Source organism: Rattus norvegicus, chromosome 9 (genome assembly GCF_036323735.1).
Source record: "Rattus norvegicus strain BN/NHsdMcwi chromosome 9, GRCr8, whole genome shotgun sequence".
Taxonomy (NCBI): Eukaryota; Metazoa; Chordata; class Mammalia; order Rodentia; family Muridae; genus Rattus; species Rattus norvegicus.
Genome location: NC_086027.1, coordinates 102,188,892 through 102,208,799, shown reverse-complemented (window position 1 = coordinate 102,208,799; position 19,908 = coordinate 102,188,892). Strand labels below are relative to the sequence as shown.

At 39.2% G+C, this 19,908-nt stretch overlaps 1 pseudogene; it reads right to left on the bottom strand.

The window, feature by feature from the left end:
* Positions 1-2,258: 2,258 nt before the first annotated feature.
* Zfp207-ps1 (zinc finger protein 207, pseudogene 1) overlaps positions 2,259-19,908 on the bottom strand; it is a 43,041-nt pseudogene continuing 25,391 nt past the window's right edge.

The following is a 19,908-nucleotide window of genomic DNA, read 5'->3' as shown; positions in this document are numbered from 1 at the left end:
GTGTCTTTTATGTTTTATTCAACAGCATTTGGATGCATACCAAAAATCAAATTTTAAACAATAACAGAAAAAGAGCAAAGAAAGCTCTTCTGAATTTTTTCCATTATTTTATTTATTTGCTTTACTTCCTGATCCCAGTCCCCCTTCCTCCCCTCCTCCCAGTCCCTCCCCTACAAATTTCTCCTCACATTAGCCCATTCCCTTCTCCTCAGAGAAAGGTGGGGACCTTGGGTATCTTAGTCCCAGCAAGACTAAACACGTGCTCTCCACTGAGGCCCAACAAGCAGTCCAGTTAGGGGAATGGGATCCAATGATAGTCAATAGAGTCAAAGAGCCTCTGTTCCACTTGTTAGGGGACCCACATGAAAACCAAGCTGCATCTCTGCTACAAATAATAGGGGGCCTAGGTCCAATGCTGCACGCTCTTTGGTTGCTGGTTTAGTCTCTGTGAGCCCCCATGGACCCAGGTTAGTTGACTCTGTAGGTCTTCTTGTGGTAGGCTTGACCCCTCCAGCTCGCTCAACTCTATCTGCCTCTCTTCCACCAGACTCCCTAAGCTCTGCCTGCTGTTTGACTGTGAGTTTTTGAGCCTCTCAGGAGTTCCTGTCTGCAAGCAAAGCAGATTATCATTATTAGTGTCAGGGTTTGGCTCTCTTATGTAGGATGTGTCTCAAGATGGGCTCTTCATTGGTTGGTTGCTTCCTCAATCTCTGCTCCTTCTTTAACAATGCACATCTTGTAAGCAGGAAAAGTTTTGGGTAGAAGGTTTTGTGATACCCCTCCCTCCACTGGAAGACCCCTACAGGAGGTAGCCACTTCAGTCTGCATATATCCCCTGCTGGTAACAGTCTCAGCTAGAGTCACCCCCATAAACTCCTGATGTAAACTCCTTCCCAGGTTTCCAGCAAGTCCAGAGATGCCCCTCATCAATTTCCATTCTCACTCCCAGACCTCCCCAGTGCAACACCTGATCCTTATCCCTGTTCCCATCCCCATTCCCACCTATTTCCCTCCTCCATCTACCTCCAGTGACTCTTCTGTTTCCCCTGAGTGAGATCCCAGCATCCCCACTTGGGCCTTACTTCTTGTTTAGTTTCTTAGGGTCTTTGGAGTGTATCATGGATATCCTGAACTTTATGGCTAATAACCACTTATCAGTGAGTATATACCATGCGTGTCTTTCTTGGTCTTGGTTATCTTACTCAGAATACTATTTTCTAGTTCCATTCATTTGCCTTTCATGATGTCTTTGTTTTTAATAGCTGAATAGTATTCCATTGTATAGATGTGCCATGTTTTCTTTATTAATTCTTCAGTTGAGGGACATCTAGTCTGTTTCTAGTTTCTGGTTATTATCAATAATGCTGCTATGAACATAGTTGAGCAAGTGTCCTTGTGGTATGATGGGACGTCTTCTGAATATATGCCCTGGAGTGTTATAGCTGGGTCTTGGGGTAGAACTATTCCCAATTTTTTTGAGAAAATTTACTTCCAAAATAGTTATACAAGTTTGCATTCCCACCAGCAATGGCGTAGAATTCCCCTTCCTCCACATCCTTGCTAGCATGTACTATACTTTGACTTTTTGATCTTAGCCGTTCTCATGGGTGTTAAGATAGGTACAAGATAGAATCTCAGAGTTGTTTTGATTTGTATTTCCTTGATGACTAAGGACATGGACCATTTCTTTAAGTGCGTCTCAGCCATTAGTGATTTCTCTGTTGAGAATTCCCTGTTTAACTCTGTACCCCATTTCTTCCATTGGTAACTGAGTTTTATTATGTGGACATCTACTGTGGCAAGCAACTGTACAAACCTTTCAGGCAGTGGTCCACAGCTTGGTTATGAATAAAAAGACATAAATTTTTGTCTCATTCTATTACAATGAAGTTTAACACTACAGAAAAGTCACATGACCATAATAATGGCCCAGTTTTCTTAAACCCTGCAACAGGAAGAACTCTGTAATTACATTAAATATTGTTACACATTCATACTTCCCATGTACATGTACTTGGAAACAGTTACAACCCTCACCAAGCTAGGTTGGGTACATAAAGTCCAACAACATTGGAAATGCTGTGAAAACATAACTTTACAAATAGCAATGTAATCTTACGGAACTTGCCTTTATTTAAGGTGGTAAGTTCATGTAATTCCAGTGCCTTCACAATTTAACAAACCAAATTTACTATACTTCCCTTCTAAAAGCCTAGATGAAACCTGGAAAAGAAGCCATACAGTATAAATGGCAACTTCAGGAAAAGTTCCTGTTTTTTTATTCCAAATAATTTCTCCCATGTCCAATAAATGTTCAATATTTCCTGGTATGTGGGAAGATTATGTTTCTTAAAGTCACAATGAAGCCTTATAGACAGAAGCACAAGTTGAGAAAATGTTTGATCTCCAAACCTATTAGACTTGATGAAGTAAGATCAGTAACAGCCACCTTGCGACATTTCAGGAGGTCTCATTCCCCTTGGAGGTCGAAGAGGCCCACCTTGGTAAGGGGGTACCATTGGTGGTCCCTGTCCATATGGTGGCATAGTGCCAGGAAGATAACCAGGCATTCCTTGATGGTGACCACCATACTGACCATGAGGTAGCATCAGAGACCTCATTCCTTGGTGCTATGGTATCTGGCTGTGGTAGCATCATACCCCTAATTGGTCCAACTGGTGGATTACCAACCAGGTTTGTCCTGGTCGAGGAAGCTATCACTGATATTTAGGGAACTGTGCCCTTCTTTCTTCCAGCAGTATATCCTCATCTGGATGGATGAACTTGCTGGTTGCACTGGTGGTTGTCAGTGTAGGAGGCTTACCTGTTATTGACGCTGCTGGTTTTGCTGCAGTGCTGTTTGTTGAACTAGTGGTTGAAGCTGTAGACTGTATAAGCAGGGAATGTAGGCCTTGGGGCTTCCGTAGTTGTTGTTGCAGTAGTACTATTTAAGGGCTTAAAATCTGTACCAACAGGTCCTTGGACAGCTGCCTGAGCCTGTCCAGCACTGGGGAAAAGAGGCTTAGTAAGTGGAGGCTGTGAGGCTGCTGCTATTGGCACAGGTGGCCTTAAGAAAAATAGCTGGTGCTGAGACAGCCTGTGCTTGAGTCATTAGAGGAATTCCAGGACATACAGGTGGGAGCATACTGCATACCTGGTGGCATACTCAGCATCAGAGGTGGTATTCCAGGTCCTGGTGGCATCATTCCACCCGTTGGCATCATTATGCTTTCACCGCAAAATGATTAGGTGTATTTTCTCTGATGATGCAATCCAGGTGGCGCTCCTGGCATAACTGGAGGCATATCTGGCATCAGGAGAGGACCACCTGACATCAATGGAGGTCTACCTGGAGGCAGTCCTGGTGCCCCTGGAACTGGATACAGTCCTGGCTGAGCGATTGGTGGGACGTAACCTTGCTGAGGTTGAACAGGCTGTGGTTGTCATCATCATATTCATCAGAATCGTCTTGTTTCTTTTTTTGGACTTGTGTTTCTTGTGTTTTCTGTTCAAGAAGTCGTCATCTTTCATCCATATCTTTTTCTGGAATACCTTCCATGCCATTTATTTCCAACTCTATGTCTGTTCTCCCAGGTATTGCATTTGGTACCGCATCTATGGTTTCTTTATGCACCTGCAAGCATGAATAGCTAAAGCAGGTCCTGTGTACAATTTCTTATGACATATGTGGCATTTAAAAAGCTTTGCTTTTTGGTGCTGTATGAGGATCTTCTCATCATCAAAATCTCTGTTACAATACCAGCACCACAGCCCCAGCTGCTTCTTCCTCTTATGACCATAACTGCGACCTACAGACTAGGCAGAATGGAGGTGAAAACAAAAATGGAAGAGAATCGCACAGTTCTCTGAACCAACCACCACCACTACATCTGGCAGGAATCATCTGTACCCCATTTTTAATTGGGTTGTTTAGTTCGTTGCTGTCTAGTGTATTGAGTTCTTTATATATCTTAGGTTTTAGTCCTCTGTCAGATGTAGGGTTGGTGAAGGATTTTTTCCCATTCTATAAGCTCCTATTTGTCCTATTGATGTTGTCCTTAGTCATGCAAAAGCTTTTCCACTTCATGAGGTCCCATTTATTTTTTTTTTGTCAATCAAAATTATTTTATTTCCAAAGATGAATGTTTCCATTGAAGCAATTCTATAATTCACATTTACTTTCTTATCCAAACATTAACCAAGCATCCTAGCTTGGTTTGTGGCTGTATCAAAAACTGAGCCATAGCAAATTAGGGAGAAAAGAGTTTCTTACAACCTTTACAGACCATCATAGGGGAAAATGCAGTCAGACACCTAAAACCAGGAAGCAGGACCTGAAGCAGAGATCATGGAGGAGTACTGCTTATTGGTTTTACCTCTCCAGATAGCTTGAACATTTTTTAATGCAGCCCAGATACACTTATCCCCTACTAAATCAATTAACAATTTAAAAAATACCTCAATGACATGGCCACATATCAATCTGATTGATGCAACTCTCTACTGAGGATCGCTCTTGTAAGGAGCCTCAAGTTGACAACTAAGCCATAATTCTAAGTATCTTACATTCATTATTCTTTCCAATTACTACAATCTGTTTGCTATACTATTTACTTATGATCTAGGACTGAATTGATTTCTTAGGAATAATACCATAAGTGCCTAAAGATATAGTCTTCTATATCCCTGTAAAAATTATACTTCAGAATAATTAATTAGCCATCCAAAAGACATATTGAAAAATTTGGTGACCATTATCTTCATTGTTGGTTTGTAGTTTGAGAAGAGGTCCCATTTATTAATTGTTCATTTTAGTAGCTGAGACATTGGTGTTCTATTCATGAATTTGCCTCCTATGCAAATATGTTCAAGGCAGTACCCCATTTTCTCTTCTATTAGATTTAGGGTGTCCAGTTTTATTTGATGTCTTTGAGTCACCAGGACTTGAGTTTTGTGCAGGGTGATATATATGGGTGTATTTGCATTCTTTTATATGCAGACATCCAGTTGGACCAGCACCATTTGTTGAAGATGCTCTCCCTTTTCCATTGTATGGCTTTGGCTTCTTTGTCAAAAATCAAGTGTTTGTAGGTGTGTAGCTTTATTCCTGGGTCATCGATTTGATTCCATTGATCAACCTGTCTGTTTTCTAACAATATCATGCAGTTTTTATTACTATTGCTCTGTAGTATAGCTTGAAGTCAAAACTTGTGGTACTTCTAGAAGTTCTTTTACTGTACAGGAAATATAAACAGACATCAAAAGTCTCCCAATCAAAAAAACCCCGGGGGCCAGATGGTCTTATCACAGAATGCTAGCAGACTTTCAGAGATGTTCTAATTACCACTAGTCCTCAAACTATTCCACAAAATAGAAACAAGAGCTTTTCCACACTGTTTCTATGAGGGAAAACTCACCCTGATACCTAGAACACACAAAAACTCAATAGAGAAAAAGAATTTCAGACCAGTTTCCCTTATGAACATTAATACAAAAATAATAAAATACTCATAAACTGAATCCAATAGCACAGGGGAAAATACCATCCACCTTGATGAAGTAGGCTTTATCCTAGGGCTGTAGCAATGGTTCAAAATATGAAAATCCATCAACTTAATCTACCATATAAACAAACTCAAAGGAAAAAAAAACTCATGATCATCTCATTGAATGCTGAAAAAGCCTTCGACAAAATCTAACGTCCCTTCATGTTAAAAGTCATGGACAGTCATAGACACGGTGGATATAAGATGCATACATAAACATAATTAAAGCAATATACTGCAAGCCAATAGCCAACATCAAATTAAATAGAGAGAAACTTCAAGCAATATCAGTAAAATCAGGTACAAAAGAAAGCTGTCCAACTCTATTCAACATAGTACTGTAATTTCTAGCTACAGCAATAAGACAACTAAAGGAGATAAAGAGTATACAAATTGGAAAGAAAGAAGTAAAATATCACTATTTACAGATGATATGATAGTATATATAAGGGACCTCCAAAATTCTTCCAAAGAACTACAGCTTATAAACACCTTCAGTAAAGTGACTAGATACAAAATCAACTCAAAAAATCAGTAGTTCTCCTTTATACAAATGATAAACAGGCTGAGGCAAGCAACACCATTTACAATAACCACAAACAATATAAAATATCTTTATGTAACTCTATTCAAGCAAGCAAAAGACCTTCAAGAACTTCAAGTTCCTGAAGAAAGAAATTGAGGAAGGTATCAGAAGATGGAAAGATCTCCCAGTCTCATGGATTGTTAGGATTAACATAATAAAAACAGCCATCTTAACCAAAAGCAATCTCCGGACGCAATGCAATTTTCATCAAAATTCCACACAATTGTTTACAGACCTTGAAAGAGCAATTCTTAAACTTAAATGGAAAAACAAATACCCAGGACACCAAGTATCTTTTACACTTATGAGAAAGAATGGACTCATGTCAGGTCCTGGCATCCAGTTTAATGTAAAATATTTCAACAGCAGCTCATGTATAAAGTTCTCAAGTAGAGTGACAGAAAGTCTTTTTGGGTTTTATTCTTTTGGGGTTTTTTTGGAGGATGGTGGCTGTAGTGGTGGCTGTTGTTGTTGTTGCTGTTGTTGTTGTTTCAGACAGGAATTCTCTCTATAATTTTGGCTGTCCTGGAACTAGCTCTGTAGATAGACCAGCTGGCCTTGAACTCACAAATATCCAGCTGATTCTGCTGTGATTAAAGGTGTAGGCCGCCACCATCCAGCTAAGTGACTGACCATCTTGAATAGGCCGGTTTTTGAAAATCTAGCTGATGCACAATACATTAGACCATCTAAAAACAGGTCTGAAACTCAGAAGAAAGGTATTACAATAGTCTGAGTCTTCCCCCAAACTAAACTTGAGCTGATGTTTCTGAAATATGGTCAAGGCTTATGGCTAACTTTGCCTCACTGACTGATTAATTAGCTTCTAGATCTGCCAGAAATGTAATCAGCTTGTCTTCCCCTCACTGACAGGTTTGGTCTGGTTGACTTGGACAAGATGCTATGTTCAATACAGCAAGCCTAAAATACACCTATGATTAATCTCCACTTTCCTATTAACTTTCAGGTCAGTTATTTGGTAACTTCTTGAATTTCAGTGAATCTGGTTGCAAAATGCAAATAGCAGAGTACAAGCACGACCAAGAAAAATAAAACTAATATAAACTTTTCTAAAGTGATTCATAAAAATAAAAATCTTATATAAATGCTAATCCAAATATATCCTCCCATTTTCTCACAATGTCAGTAATGGCATAGAAAGTAAGATGCTAAAAATTACAACCTACTCGGTTGCAAAGTGAGAGAAAAAAATGGGATAAAATACACAGCACTGCCTAATGAATTATTCACATACTGACACTTTTGACCAGGGTCTAAAATAATCATGAATTTCCATATGCTATCATGGAGTGACTGTGACATCATTATTACACACTCTATCTTGGGCACACTCATTGTCCTTCATGTGAAAAACCAGACACCTTATTCTGTGTGTCATTACGGATGTGATGTCATACTCAAGTCCAATGTGTGTCTTCAGAGCAGTTACTCCAAACGGCAGAACTCAGGGAGGTCCTGGGAAAGAGAACCGGTTTGAAAAGCAGTGTTTGTAGCCATTATGCTTACCAGCTGTCCACTTCTCTATGTTTTCTCCACTGCTTTCCTTCTGTCTTGTCCTAGGCCACCCTTGACAGGGTTCAAGAATGGAGAGCAATAGAGGGGCCACACCAGGAAGTCAGTGACAAGGGCCCTGGAAGAGATTTCTAGTGGCAGAGCAACTGTTTTAAGACAGAGATCATACACAGCCTTGACATTTTTTTAAAGATCAGGCTTTCTGGTTCTAGAAATATTTAAAACACCATTTTTTTTTCTCACGCGGGTGTACCTGCCCAAGGAGGGGTGCGCAGAGGCCAGGGGTTAACACAGACATCTTCCTTCACTTGTCTTTATTACTTTCCTCCTTGCTGTAACAAGATGCCTCACAGTAGCAAATAAAGAAGGAAAGGCCTTGTTTGGACTCATAGTTCCAGAAGCAGTCAATCGAGAAAGGAACATTTGGTTGCAGGAGTTTGAGGCAACGGATCACGTGATACTCACAGTCCAGAAGTGGGGAGAGGTGAATGCTGCGTTTAGCTAGCTTTCTCCTTTTTATGCAGTCTGGTACCCAAGCCAAGGAATGATGCCCTAGCCTTTAGAGGCTGCCTTTGCACTTCAATCAAGATAATGCCATACAGACTTTCCCAGAGGATGACCTAATCAAAGTAATTCCTCCCAGTTGTGCCTAGAGGTTTGCCTCTGAAGTAATTCCCAACCCTGTTAAATTGACAGTCAACACAAACCATTATGGCTCTCCATCTTACTTTTTGAGATAGGGTCCTTCACTGAACCTGGAGTTTGCTGATTCTGCTAGACTGCATGGCCATCAAAATTCCAGGGATCCTCCTATTTCTGCCTCCCCAGTGCTGGGATTAAAAGTGCCACCAGTCTCTGTATGTGTCCATCTGTGTGTGTGTGTGTGAGAGAGAAAGGGGGTGTAGAGGGGGGAGGGAGAGGGAGAAGAAGAGGGAGATATCTGTGTTGTATGTGAGGTTCAGCCATGCATACCCATGTGTGGATAAGCCAGAAGAAGATCGTGGGTGCTCTGCTCCCTCACATTTCACCTTATTCCCTGGAAATGGGATTTTTCACTGACCCAGGATTCAGGCTGGCAGCCAGCAAGCTCCAAGCTCCAATGCCCTTCCTTTCCCTGTGCCCTGCCCTACCTTCTCTCTCTCTCTCTCTCTCTCTCTCTCTCTCTCTCTCTCTCTCCCTCTCTCTCTCTCTCACTCTCTCTCTCTCTCTCTCTTTCTGCACTCTGTGTGTCCTTTTCTATCTTTGAACAAGAACTGCCAATGGTCATCCAAACTCAGTATGTTGTCATGATAGTCCTTGTGTTAATTGCGTCTCCAAAGGCCCTATTTATAAATAAGTTCACATTCTGAAGTTTAGGGAGAATTTGAACTTAGGAGGACATTATCCAATTCACTTGAGAAAAGATTTAAAAGCCAATATTCTTGCAATTTTGAGAATCACCAAAATAATAATAATAATAATAATAATAATAATTAATAATAATAATAATAATTCTCTAATAACAGCTAGTGTCTGCTGCTGACAAACTCTCATATTAAGTGCTTTAGGACAAAAGTGTTTTTTTTTTTAAATAGTATTGTGATCTTCCTGGTGATTCTTTTTCATTGGCTTGGGCAGGACTGGAAAACACAGCACATAGCCTCACTAGGAAACGTGTAACTTATCTCTCAGTATTACCTGGTGTTAACAGGCTGACTATGGAGCCAAAAAGCCATGGGACTTGGGGAGCCTGTCCAGAGAGTGTGAGATCGAGACGTGTCCAAACCCAAAAATTCTCATCCTAAGAACAGTAAGAATAGCACTGTTTCCTCCCTGCTCAGAACCGGCATGTCCCCGCACACATAAGCATTAAGACCCCCTTACTGCCCTTGAGGTAGTCAAGTTGCCTGGCAACCACATTTTATGTTAAACTTCCTCTTTCCTGATGAGGACATGTCCAGCAAGCACCTGGAATTCCTCTTCCTGCAAATGAAGCAAAATTTCCCAGCACCTCAGCCCCAGCCAATGATGTACACTCACCCCCAAAACCCCTACCCACTCCCCAAGGTTTATATAGCACTTCTTCATACACACACACCCAAAAAAGAGAGAGCTGTTTCACTGAGAACCACTTCTGTGAGAGGGGGTTTGTCCTGTATTCATCCAACTGAGATCCTGTCTAAGCTTCGCTCCTCCCTGGTCAGCCTGGTGAGCAACAGAGCCTGGATAGATACCCCAGGGGGAAGACCCGGGCAGCAGATGGTTCAGAAAATTTTTTACTCAGCAGTATCTTAGTAAGGATTTAATCATTGTGAAGAGACACTAGGAAAACTGCAGCTCTTAAAAATGGAAAACATTTAACTGGGGCTCACTTGCTGTTTTTGGAGGCTTAGTCCATTATTGTCATAACCAAAACCATGATGCTGATGAAGGAGCTTGCAAATTCTACATCCAGATGTGAAGAGAGCAGAAACAGAGTGACACTGGACCTGACGTGAGCGTGTGAAACCTCAAAGCCCACCCTGGTGACACACTTCCTCCAGCAAGTCCACGCCTACACCAACAAGGCCACATCTCTTAATAGTTCCACTCCTTGTAAATCCATGGGGGGCATTTTCATTCTACCAGGGTAACCCAGACTTTGTTGTTGCTGTTGCTGCTGTTGTTGCTGTTTTTCATTACCAAAATAATCTGTCCTCTGACTCTCAAAATCCCACAGAGGACCACTCATATCTGAGGATCTGTGGGAAGTCCCTTGCTTAAGCTACAAATAGATGATCCACCTCTGGGGCCCTAACACCACTACCACAAGCCAGTACCTTCTCACTGTACAGACAGTCTCCAATTGTGATCCTTCTGGGATCCCCAACACGACAATCTGAGGGCCATGCACCCACACCCCCTATTGGCAGTCCTCCATCTACTAATTTCTGCCACTCTAATTTCAACTGCTGAGGAACCACAGGAAAACCTGCTTGCTGTCCAGAGTGCCCGCTAATGATCCAGAGGCTGCACCCTTCCCACGTGGAGCTAGAATGACCTCTGCTACACTTATCATGAACCAGCACAGAGTAGGGACTCTGACACATTCTGACCTCCACGGGCAGCCATATGCACATATTCATATACAAGCACACGGGCGTGTAAATAGAAATAACACTTTTAAAATTCTCATAGAGAATTACTGAATTAAGTGAATGTTAAAATAATTTTAAAAAATACACTGAAAGATAATTGGCAAAGGGACTTTCCATAACCCATCTCATCAGATGTTCTACTGGCTGACAGACTGTCTGTGGATGGGGAAACTGAGGCAAAGGTATTTCAAGGTACCTCCAATTTTATGTTCATCTTTGCCATATTCACTTTTGTTAATAACAAGGCCATAATATTTCCTCCAGCTTTCTCTGGAGCTAAATAGCTTGCACAATTATGTAGAAGAAAGAACAGTGAGTTGAACCCAATATTCTAATCCAGATGGTCCCATCTATTAAACATATACAAGTAAGTCCCCTTTTAACAAAATGAAGATAAAAAGATTATTGTGTTTTGAAATAGATCTATTTCACTCTAAAATTTAGTTCAAAAGGGTCTATAAAGCATGTGAATTTGAATAAGATCTCCCCATAATATTGAACATTTGAATATTTAATCCCTAAATGGTAGTTGTTTGGGGAGAAGTAGGAGGTATAGTCTTGCTGAAGGAGGTTTTTCACAGAGGGTGGGGTTTGTAGTTTCAAAAGATTCATCTTTAAGTTAGCTCTCTGCTTCCCATTTATGGTCCAAGATGTGAACTCTCAACTATTGATCCAGCTCTTATATTACCTCTACCCTGCCATTACGGACTCTAACCTTCTGGAAACATAAATCCAAAATAAACTCTTTTTTAAAAAAAGAAAAGAAAACAGAACCTCTCTTTGAAGGTTAGAGCATGACTATCAGTAGTCTGAAACTAGCATAGGACACTATTAACTATTAACACCCCATCTCACCTATGGGGCAGGAGGTCTCATCTCAAATTGTTATGGGGTATTCATCAGAGAAGACTGCTTGGGCATGGGTTGAAGCCAATAAAAACTCTTTATTAGCCAACCATCAACTACACTGGGTGTTCAGGAGGCCAGTGTAGACCTGAGCCTTTCTCAGAGTGAGCTTTTAAGCACAAAAACCACGTTATGGGTTAACATAGTCAGTTAACAAGAACAGTTATCCAGAAGCAGAACTATAAAACCCAAAGAGCAAGGTTAATACATTTAGAGACTTTCCCATAACTATAGATTGTAAAGGGTTGGGTCTTTGTTTTATTTTTGGAAGGTGATGCTGTCACATTCTGGGTTTTACAGCCTGAATGATACTTCTGTCATGGAGTCAATTGTGCTAAGATCTGGAAGACTTCTAAGATCTGGGGTCCTGTTACAAAATCATGCTCTATGATCTTATGATAGGGAAAGATTAGAGATGCTTTTCTATATCTGTGGTTTCTACCCACTAAACCTTTTCCAGAAAAGGGAAGAGGGCATAGCGATATGTTGAATCTGGGGCTGATAATCCTGTGGAATGTTCTCAATTTTTCACTAGGGTTATGATGCAGGAAGAAAGCCCACTGTTAACACCATATCTCATGTACCCTTTCCCAACAAGGTCTACTAAACAGGTACAACGCTTTCAAATCACACCGCTCTCAACAGACTAAAAACAAACATAAAATATATTTGTCTTCTTGGGCGTTTTAATACTATTATTTGGAGGAGGCTTTTATTTAGCATGTATGTCTGAATAAATAGCTGGTATTAAAATTCTACTCTGCAGAACACCAGATGGCTGAAGCACAGAAATGACACCTGCAGAAGGAATTAAATAAAGAAGAAATGTTCCCCAAATTTTGCCTTCTTGTATCCGCCAGCTGTGTGAACAGGAACATGCAAAACAAGTACAATCTCCAGTGCCGGTTTTCTTAAAGGCATCGTGGGAAGTTGTTAGCAAAGTGTCCAGGGACTCAAAAACTTTTAAACTAGGAAGAGTAGGTGCAGTAGACAACATTTGGTCATGACTTGCAGAATTTTCAATGCTGAGAATTTAGAGTGGGAGTCTGCTGCTTGCGGGGTTGTTTGAAGTATAAGTGTGGTCATTGACCTATAATTATTCAACATTCATTTGAGATTGGAGAGGACAGGAATATATGGGCTAGATTTGTACAGAAAATCAAAAAAAAAACATGGATAAAATATGGAGCTAGCTGCTTGTGTGCGTCCAGGAATTGTGATGGCTCTCAATGGCCTTATTAAATGAAATGATTCAAGAAGATAGTAAGTGTTTTGTTTGATTGTGACTGTATGGTGCAAATCATCAGAATGCATGTGGGACCCCCATATTAATAAGATGACTTGTGAACTATTTACCTACATACTTCACATTAAACACAGTCACATTTCTTGCAAAGTTATGTAACTTGTATGTTTTCATATGTTATGTCAATATACTAGCATAGTCAGATATAACCTGAATTGGTTTGCCTAATTTCAAACATCTCATGGGGTAAAATATGAAACCCTAGTTAACTTTTATACTTGATCTTAAAGAAGGAAATGTTCACTGCATAAAAAGTAAAAAAAAAATATTAAGTAAACATATTCATTGACAGAAGCCACATTTGAGAGAAAAACTAGACCAAGACACAACCTACTAACCAGGCAGAGTTGAAATATTTTGATTCTTTTCCCTGCTCAAACACAGACTGAGCAACAACTCCTAAACAAATTGTCTGTGAAAGAAAGCATGGACTAGCTGGAGATCTGTGCCCCGTAAGAATGAAGTCGGACTCCATGGAGTCAGTGGGTGGATAAAGTACATGTGAAAGAAACCTGACCTTCCATAAACCCATGAGATCAGGGAGAGGTCCTGGGGCTTGAGGATCACCTAAGGGAGCAAAGAAGGTACCTAAAATGCCTATTTGACCTACTTTACAAGGACAGAAGGGGCTCCTAGAAGGAAGGGGCTCCCCAGTGAAATTATTTGTATTTCCACACTCAGAACTACGAGAAGTGCAGTCAAGCCATCTGAGGGAGAGGAGGTGCAGCAAATTGAGCTAATAGAGATTGTAAACATTGAAAAAGTTGAGTGAATGAATATATGCATTTATGCATGTGTGTTTCTGAATGCAGATATGTGTGTGTTGCAATCATAATAAATAAATTTGCACACCACAGTATTCTTAGACAGTATTGTTAGGACAGATTTAGGCAATTTCATTCATAGGAATGAAATTTTATTCCATTTTTATCCTATGCATCTGACTATCCTCTTCTTTATCTTTTCTTATTCTTATTCATTTTCATTTTAGTTTTTTTTTTTTTGCCTACTGTTACTTTACCATTATGATTACTGGTATCCAGCTGTATTTTACTCTCTTTTAATAGAATACCTTATATTAATCTCATCTCTGAAAAAAAAAAAAACCCGAGAGCACAACTGAAGTATAATTCCTAAATACATTCTGTGCATTTGTTTTTATACCAAGATAAGTGTAGCTCTTTCCCTTCATCAAGGAAACATCACTGTATAACAGATGGAAACTATACAATAAAATCATAACCAATCAAAATGCATATTTGTGGAGCCCAGTCACAGCACTAAAATCTTTCACCTAAGGCTCAGAGACCATTAAGTAAGAAGGGAAAGGAAAGATGGAGGGCACTGAAATGCACTGCCCTTCTTTGACAAACTTTCACTCTTTATGTTTACAAATGAGCTCTTTTTCAGCTGTACTCAGAGTCAAACCCTGGTCTATCCATGCGCAAACAAGCACACCACCACTAAACTACATCCAAAGCCCTAATGGACTCTCAGAGCAAGAATTTCTCTAAAGCCTAAGGGGACAATAGTGGCCTGCAAGCCTTTCCAGTAACCAACAGTTCTCTAATTGGGTTTAGGAGAAATTGTGACTTACAGTGCTAGAAACCTAGTCAATGCCCTAGGGCTATCGTAGTCATGAATCTTGGAAGAGAACATATAGCAACAGCTTTATTAAAGCAGCATAATTTCTAAATACATTCTACATATATTGTTTTATACCCAGATAAGTATACCTCTTACCCTGCATCAAGGAACATTGCTTTATAACAGATGTAGATGATACAATAAAACCACAACTAATTAAAATGCAGATTTGTGGAGCCTAGTCACAGCACTAAATCTACAAATTCTCTCTCACCTAAGACTTAGAAAACATTGAGTAAGAGGGGAAGAAAAGACTGTTAGAACCAGAAGTTTAGGGATTTTCCCATGAAACTGTGTCGTCTAGTAATGTCTGAATCTAGACTCATACATTCTCATCAACATGACAGCATGAACAGGAGCAGAACAATGGCAAAAAAGTAAATAGGCATTGTAAAGTGAGCAGGGGAAAAACTCATGGAGCCTCCACACTACATGAAGAACTACAAGCAACTGAGGAATGCTTAGAGCAAGAGAACTGTCTTACCTGGGGAAGAACATACCAATTTCATACCCAATATGAAATAATCAGCCCTGAAAATATATGTACAAGTAACATTATACATACTGAGCAAGTTATATTTAGGTATACACACACGCACACACACACACACACACACACACACACACACAGAGTTATGTATACATAGTGAACTTCTTACTTTCATCAAGGAAATGTCTCTTTATAACAGATAGAGACCATACAATAAAACCATATATACATATGTATGTATGTATGTATGTATGTATGTATGTATGTATATGTGTGTAGTGTGTGTGTGTGTGTGTGTGTGATGTCATAGGTGAGGCAGGTACAAGAGAGAATGAGACCTGTCATTGGATGAGAAGGAAGGATGGGCAGGAGAAAAATTTGAAGGAAGAAGAGGAAACGGGAATGAAAGAGGAGGGGAGAGTAGCCAGGGACAATATGGCAGCTGACGTTAAGATTCCACGCTGTACCTTTACAAGTTACATTATAAATGTTTTTAAGGGATGGAAGTGTATAGGGTTTTGTATGTTTAGGTGGGCAATTATATCTTATCAATTGGATCAAAGGTTATTGTGTTGTGTGGCTTTTCATATGGAGAATTGAATTTGGGAGAGTGTGTGGGACACTGTGGAGTTGGGATGTGTGCTTCTGGCAAGATATCCAGCAGATATCTTGGGGCACTTCGGTGTAGACCTAGTAGGGATAGAAGATGGAGTTTTTATTTTTTATAATTTTACAATAGATGGCGCCCAATGTGGGGCTCGAACTCATGACCGTGACATTAAGAGTCCCTGTTGGGCGAGAATCCACTAGTAATCCTAAGAGTTGAGAGAAAGTTTTATTTTCTAAGAGGAGGCCAGCACCATGTTGAGACATCACATGAACTTTAAACAAAAATACAGAAGCAGCCTGAGTTGGCAGGCTGTAGGTCCCCTGCTGTGTGATAAGTAACAGCAGATCAGAGAGTTAGAGAATAAAAACTGCTTTTTAAAGAAAGTTGTATAGAAAGTCTTTCAGGATACTCATATTCCTTTTAACGTGGGCTCCATGGGAATTTTGGGTTGAAATTCTAGTTAGACAAGCTATTGCTTAATGACAGGTATTAAAAGGTGATTAAGTTTGTTTTTAGAAAGAAGAGAGTAAAGAGATTACCTGAATCACGTGGGGATTTTCATCCATGGTTCGGAACTTAGGGAAAAATTAGTCCCTAACTCCAAGTAGAGTATTGTGGTATTTACACGTTATTAAGGTTAAATAAAAATCTGTTGCTCCAGGTAGAGAGCTTAACATATGGATATATATTTAGGATATTAAGGTTAAATAAAAATCTGTGGCTCCTGGTAGAGAGCTTAACAGATGGATATATCTTGGGCTAAAGTCCTGGTTTGATACATTGCTTATTGATATTAGAATTGATAGAAGGTATTTACAAGTTATTAAGGTTAGATAAAAATCTGTGGCTCCAGGTACAGAGCTTAACAGATGGATGTATTTTGGACTAAAGTCCTGGTTTGACATGTTGCTTATTGGTATTAAAATTGATGTGTTTAGTTTGTTTTATGCATTACCCCGCTAAAGGCCATATGGCTAGAGAGGGTTTGTGGTTACTTTTGATGTTTACCTCAACAGGAAGTTCAGATTCTCTTAATGTGGGCTCCACGGGAATTTTGTGTTAATTTCCTGATAGTACAGAGTACAAAAGCCTATCAGGCTCATTATTTAACATTAATGTTTAGCTTACTTCCTTTTTTAAAAAATTGTTTAATCTTCATAATGGGTGTGACTTTGAGCTTTATAGTTATATTATTACTCTGGGAGAGAGTGCAAGATAGAAGCTTTTCTGGTTACAGACTAAGGAACACAATATTTTGGGAGAAAGATTTTGTCTTTGTGTTTTTAAAAAGTGTGATTAGGCTCTGGAAACCTCACAGAGTCATACTGATCAGATTTGATAGAGGTAGACCGCCTGAAAAAAATTGATTCAGGAGAATCAAACAAAAAGATATCTCAATTCTAAACTTTTATCTTGAGAATTGTATTTTGCAGAGTGTGCCTGCATGGATTCCTGATCTCAAGGACTTTCAGCTGGGTCCAGTCAGGACTCATTGGCTACAGCATTTGCTTCATTCTTCCTACTCCCTACCCCCAAGGATATCTCAATGCCCATGTACAGCTTGAAGAAGTTATAGAGGAGTTATCGCCCCAATTCCCTGGACTTTTGGGAGGCTGAAAATGGTTATTCTAAAGTTGTTTTTATGAGGAATTTAAAATTGGTTGTAATTTAACAGGGAGGAATTAGCTAGATTGAGTTATACAGTCATAATCTCATTTGGTAGATAGGCTGGGATCATATCTTTGCTTTGCCATAGAATTTATTTGTCAAAAAAGTTTAGAAGTACAAGGTTTAGAGACAGTCCTTCTACTGATGCCGATACAAACTTCTGAGTTGATTACACATGTGAGTTAAGGGTCAAATAAGAAATTCATGGCTCCGAGTTTGTGAGAGTACTTTCAAGATAATATTTAGGATATGGAGACAACAGTCCAAATTACCTTATATAAATGGATGGTTTTCAAAAACATCAAAATTCCACAAAATATGAGATTTAAAGTTATTTATATTTTGTTGAGACATATCTGCTCCTAACAGTTCCCCTTTGGTGATTTAATGAAGAAATTGAACATCTCTACCTCCAGGTGAGGCAATACTTTGTGGCTAGGCAGCCACTGGACAAAACTGCCTGTTTCATCTACAGACTAATGCTGTCCAGAAAAAGGACAAATTATGCAGAATAGTTGACTGATAAGCCCTGCCAAGACAGAGTGATCGGCCCTTCAAAATCTGCATTTCAAGAGTCTGTCAGTTGATTTGGGGCCAGAAGGCTGAAGACTTGTGCTCACATGTTGCTAACAGGGGACTGTGCTAGTGGAGATTTGTCACTACAACCCATCAGTTCTGGAAGCCATGTTAGACTTCCTATGTGTATAGATATTTGGTCATTCTCAGATTTCTGACAGGGTTGAAGACTGATTATAGTTTCATAGCCTATCAGGCTATTTAATTCTGAAAATACATACTTTATTGGATATTTCTCAGATAGTATACAAGCTAGCCAAGATATAATATAGATTTTAGGCCTTTCTTAAGCTGGAATGGATAACTAAATGTTCTATTTAACTGATAAAATGTTGGACTGGGTGTTAGATATATTTTATGCTTTTAATTACAAAATGATAATAGTTGTGCTCAGGTTATATTTGACAGAAAAGTTTTTTTTTTTTAATTAGACAAAAAGAGTGAAATGTGAGATGATGTCACAGGCGAGACAGGTACAAGGGAGAATGAGGCCTGTCATTGGACGAGAAAAAAGGATGAGCAGGAGCAAAGTTTGAAGGAAGAGGAGGAGACGGGAATGGAAAAGGAGGGGAGAGAGAGTAGCCAGGGACAATATGACAGCTGATGTTAAGATCCCGCACTGTACCTTTACAGGTTGTTATGAATGTTTTTAAGGGATAGATGTGTACAGGGCTTTGTATGTTTAGGTGGGCAATTATATCTTATCAATTGGATCAGAGGTTATTGTGCTGTGTGGCTTTTCATATGGAGAATTGAATTTGGGAGAGTGTGTGGGACACTGTGGAGTTGGGATGTGTGCTTCTGGCAAGATATCCAGCAGATATCTTGGGGCACTTCAGTGTAGACCTAGTGGGGATAAAAGACAGTGTTCTCATTTTTTATAATTTACAACAGCATGTGTGTGTACACATACATATATATTTATGTAACAACAACTAATCAAAAATGATACCTCAAATTTAATAAAAAGCAAGAAGGGTTATATAAGAAAGCTTGGAGTGAGGACAAGGAAGGAGAAAATGATGTAATTATATTACAATCTTAAAAATAAGAGAAATTCTTTATTGCAAATTTTACCTTGAAAAAAATAAAAACATGCTGCCACCTGCTAAATGTTATGTGTAAATGGCTCTAAATATAATAAACATCCATGCATATTTTTTGAGTTTCTTCATCCATAAAAACTTTTAGTTAATGAAATTCATAACCAAACTCTTCCTTGAATAATTTAATGCTTGCAGCATAAGTGAAAAAGAAAGTGAAAAAGAATAGCACTTGCAGCTATGTCAGTATTTTTACAAATATTATATTTCTAAAAATTCTATGCACATTGTTGAAAACATGGATTTAGCTCAGTGGTAGAGCGCTTACCTAGGAAGCACAAGGCCCCGGGTTCGGTCCCCAGCTCCGAAAAAAAAAGAACCAAAAAAAAAAAAAGAACATAAAAATTCAAATCAGCAAAAAAGAGAGTGAAGCCCATACTCGTTTGTTTGTTTGCTTGTTTGTTTTGCATTATTTTGCTTAATTTTAAAGGTATTTTGTTTGCTTGCTTTTGAGATTATAATTTAATTATGTTTCTCTCTTTCCTTTCCTCCCTCCAAGCCTTCCCATAATCCTCTCCCCATTCTCCTTCCAATGCATGACCCCTTCTTTTCCTTAATGGTTGTTACATTCATATATACATATGCATATACACACATATTTTTCTGAATATGCGTATAAATTTTTAACTATAGAATGTTGAGACCATATAATGTTACTTCTATGTATGTTTTAGGACTGACTTTTGGGCACCAGACAACCAACAGGTGTTCTCTTCCCTTGGGAAGACTATCTCTCCTATTCCAAGGAAAATATAAGAGAATAAAGGAGAGAGGTAAAAATAACAATATGGATGTCTCAATGAGCCAAAGGAATCATAATA